This window comes from Octodon degus, unplaced genomic scaffold, assembly GCF_000260255.1.
Source record: "Octodon degus isolate 3935 unplaced genomic scaffold, OctDeg1.0 scaffold00116, whole genome shotgun sequence".
Classification (NCBI taxonomy): Eukaryota; Metazoa; Chordata; class Mammalia; order Rodentia; family Octodontidae; genus Octodon; species Octodon degus.
Window position 1 is genome coordinate 1502494 of NW_004524692.1, and position 4798 is coordinate 1507291.

Genomic DNA, 4798 nt, shown 5'->3' on the forward strand with positions numbered 1-4798 from the left:
TTGCAAGCTCATACATCTGTACAGTGGTCCCATCAGAACGTGGACATAGTGTCTTCGACTTTTAGCACCAACCTCACCCCACTTACCCCTTCACAAAGGAGTAGGTGTGCTCATTTCCTGCCAGGTATTGAGGACACTGATTAAAGCATGGTGGCATTGAGATGCTCTGTAATTGCACCTGGGTCACTGAGCCTATCCCCACTGTACAGCAGAATTCTTTTAGCAAATGTCCTGATGTGGTGCTGTTTATCTTGTTTTGGGGAAGGTGGCCAGAGCAGTGCTGGTGCCCAGGTGTGAATAGATTCAGGCTCCTCTCCCCTCACAAACGCTGCACTGATCTGCATGTCTGTGCACCCCCTCCCTACTCATGCTGGAGTCCTATGTAGCCTAAGGGGTGATGCTATTTGAGGTAGGGGCCTTTGGAAGGTGGCTAGGTCTTGAGGTCTCCATTCTCATAAGTGGGATTAGTGTCTTTAGAAAAGATGTTCCACCAAACATCTTCTTTGCTTCTACCATTCAAGAACACATCAAGAAAATACCATGTAGGAAATCAGACCTTCGTAGACACTGAATCTGCAAGGCAACTTGATCTTGGATTTCTTATCATCCACAACTGTCAGAAACAAACTTCTGTTATTTATGAGCTACTCAACTTACAGTATTTTGGTATGGCTGCTCGGATGAGCCAAGTTATGTGCTCACAACTGTTGACTACATGTATAGTAAAAGCTTAGCTGCTTGAGCTACATGTAGCATTATGGTGGTTGATATATTGTGTCAATTTGAGATGTTGGAAGCGTGGCTGGATCTGTTTGGTGATTCCATGCCCTGAGGCATGGGGTCCATGCCCTAGGGTGGGGAGGGCCTGCTCTCGAGTGACTCAGCACAAAAAGAGTATATAAAGGGGTTGAGGAAGGCTTCTGTGGGCCTCACGTCTTTGGAGGAGTTCTGATCTTCACGCACTGTTTCCATGGAGGAGCTGAGCATGGTCGTGTGGCCACACCACTTTGGAAGAGCTTGGGTCTTCACAGCTGCCACCCCTTCCTTGGAGGAGCTCCCGTCTTCACAGTCGGTGTGGAAGAAAGAGAGCGAGGCTTGATGGACACTGCAGCTGCTGCTCCTCCTCTGCTTTTCATTGTTTTCTGCCTCCATGAACTGCTGCCGTCTGCCTTGGAGCCACTGAGTATGGACTGAAACCTCCACTAACTGTGAGCTAAATAAACCTTCCTTCCTTCATTTTGGGTGTTGGGTATTTTATGCCAGCAACAAGAAAAATATAACTGAGACAAAGCCTCTTCAGTTCTGTAATGCCTTTCTTTCACCTTTAAAGTGTAGGGTCCCGGATAAGCATAAGGTGTTCTAGGATGGTAGGGGATGAGGCAAAGGGTCAGGTGGCGTGAAAGTCAACAGGAAGGCGTGGTCGTTGGTGTGAGTGCTGACACCGCAGTTCCTGTGCTTTTTCATTTCAAAGAACCAAGATCAAGATTTCAGACACCTTCTCTGCGGAGGACGGAGGCAGGGAATTCCTTGACGCACATGTATTTAAAATGTATACCGGAAGCTCCTCATGCTTCTCTCCAAGCTCTTTTCAAGTCTCAGCTTTCTTTCGTGTCCTTGGCCTTCTCGCAGTTCTTTTCCTAGCCCTCGGGTCATTTGCCTCTTACATTTGACTCCAATCCCAGCTACTGTGCACACTGTTACCTGGAAGTTGGGCTTCTGCTTTGAGGCAGCTGTTCTGCAACTGGCTGCCACCCTCTGGTCTTTATTCTTTTCACATGATCTAGAACATCCCTTCTGGCCCTTGAGGATACACCAAGTTACTTGAAGCTTCAGTCCTTCTTAATCCTTTCTTTTAGGAGTATTGGAAACAGGAATTTTTGCTTATTTCTTTTTGTTTTAATCATTTTACTCAGTGAAGCACAGAGCTCAAATGGTTTTGGGTAAGGGCAAGAGGGGCTATATGGATTGTGTTCAACACAGTGGCTGCCAGCATGCTTCCCTCTCTTGCCTCTCCCCATCCAAAAGTATGTTCTTTCCTTCCTTTTTCTTTCTTTGCTTCGTGCCTTCTTTTCTCTCCTTTCTTTCCTCTCTTCTCCTCTGCTTCCTGCTGTATGATCACAACCTCATACACACTAGGTAAGCGCTCTTCCACTGAGCTATATCCCAAGATCATTTGTATTATTTTGAGTCAGGGGCCTTAGGTTACCCAGGTTGGCCTTGAACTTGTAATCCTGCCTCAGCCTTCCAAGTAGCTGGGACTAACCCAAGCTTTGTTTTTGAGGCCCTGGCTATGCTAATATCTTATGACATTAGACTGCGCTGTGAGAAGTACATTCACTTGAGAAAGGTGGGAAGATAAAGAGTGGGGACAGAAAGAATGCCTTCTGACTCAGAATTCCAGTTCAGACCTTGTGCACCTGTCAGTCCAGCTGCAATATGTTGGAACCTTTTTCCATGTGATGACAAATATCGGAATTGCCTGCCAAGGCACATGAATTGATCAAATGTTTTCATATGGTGTAAACTGCCTTTAAAAATCACACTTGCAAAATGCTTTCTGCTTCATAGGGATGTTTGGAGATGGATTACATCACATCTGGGAATGAACTTTGAGCTTCCTTTGAGAAATTATTACCCAAGTCTCTTTTGCAAATCTTTTCCAGAATTGCCAAGTGGCCAACCTTGCATTCATCCCACAAAACTGACTTGAACTCTACCCCCATTTGCCAATGTAATGTCTCACTCACCAGATGCTCTCCCAGTTTTTCCTCACTTCATGAGGAGGGATGATGATGCAAGCTTCTGTCCAGAGCCTTTGCCACTGCGGTTGCTTGAACACATTTGGAACACACCGCAGTGCCGAAGTATGATTGTGCAGATACAAAGAAACGCACCTGACAATCCTATCTTGAGCCATGTGTGAGTTATGATAAAAAATATGGTATGTGTTTAAATAAAATTTATTTCAGTAAAAAACACATTTCCATTAACCTTCCTTGTACTCCCCCCTTGCTGTGAACACACTTATCCCATCTTTCTCAACATTGGGAAAAGCTCTAGAATCTTCTTTCATGAGTGTCTTTAGTTGCACTGACATTGCTGCCTCACTGCCCTGAATTTATTGAAAATGTTGACCCTTCCTTTCCTTGGTCACTTTGACTTTGGGGAGGAATCAGAAGTTGCATGCCAGATCTGGCTCATCAGGTGGGTGAGGAAGCAGACATGTTTTTACAAGCCTGCCTTTACCTTAGATGGTGCTGGACATCAGTATTCACTGTATTTTTTATTATACCGTATGAAAACTCAGGAAAGAGGACTTCCAGAACTGCTTCAAAGTAGCAAGAACAATGGGATCGCTGCTTAAAGTGAGAGTATGTTGAGGGGGGATTAGTAACGATGTGTCTTTAGCTGGAGTAAACTTTTAAAAATCTAAGTATTCATTGAATGTTCCAATCATGCCTCATTTAGGTGCATGTGTGCCTAATTCTGTGTATGAGTTTTTCATAAAGTACGCTTCCTGGGCATTGCAGTTTTCCAGAACTCCAACAGGTGTTATGTGAGAGAGAAAGCTTCCCCATTCATATTTGGAGGGACAAGCCAACCAACCACCGGCCAGCCAAGGTCAAGAACTAGGGCTTACTGACACATGACAAGAAGCCTGGAGAAGGGATGCACAAATAAATGAAACCTGAATCACATAGGGTAAGTGGGTTATTTGTAGTGTACTTGGTCAGTTTTCACAGAAGCAGACCCCGAGGGGAGGACTTCTGGACAAAGGATTTGTAGAAGAAAACCTCCTAACAGAAGCCAATCATGGAGGAAGAAATAGACCAGAGAAGGAGAGGACAGGATAGGGTACAATTTCAGGAGAGGTCTCAGGGCCAGCCCCAGTCCCAAGGAGCTGTGGGCCTCTGGGTATTTCATAGTGTTTGTTCACCTACTAGTCAGGGCCTGGGCTTGCAAACTGCTGCCTAGCACTGTCATCACTGGCCATGAGCCTCCTGGGGGAATCTGGGCTCTGGGATGCCATAGGCTCTTGGGCCAAACCCAGTCTGTAGAGAAGGTTGTGAAAGACTGAGGCTTATAATCAGCACACAGAACTGTGAAGAGGTGTCCAAGGAGCTCAACAGAGCATCCACAACTTCTGCACTAACAGTAAGAATATTAATCCTGATGTGGTAATTTCATTGGATTAAGAACTAGCTAACAGATTAGTAGAGCACTTCCTTGGGAATGTCTAGGTGGGCCATGGAAACAGTCTTGGGTGCTGTGTGTGGTGCTCGGTCTCTTCCTTTTTGGCTATGTTCCCCTGCTGTGTTTCCTGATCACCATAAACTGAGAAGCTTCGTTCTGCTGCACTGTGCCACCGTGATATTTTTGCTTTGGAGCCAGTGCCCACGGATTAACTTCTTGGAACCGAGAGCCCAATTAAACCTCTCTGCCTGTATTTATTTTCTCTTTTTTTGGCAGAACTGAGGATTGAACTCAAGCCCTTGTGCTTGCCAGGCAAGCGCTTATTCTACTAAGCCATCACCCCAGCCTCTTCTCTCCGCCTTTAAATTTTGAGTGTTGTATCTTGTGCTTCAGTCCCAAGGAAGCTGCCAGATACCGTTTCTCACAACCTTTATTATAGTAACAGAAATTCTGAATGGCAAAGAGAAAAATCAAATAGTCATTGTTTTCAAATTTATATGTCCCCTGAGTACATTTTATCCTTCAGTGATTCTCAGATTGGTTTCTTTCTTTTTGCAAAACATTCTTCTGGAAATGCTGCTTTTATTTTGCTCTTGATTCCAGT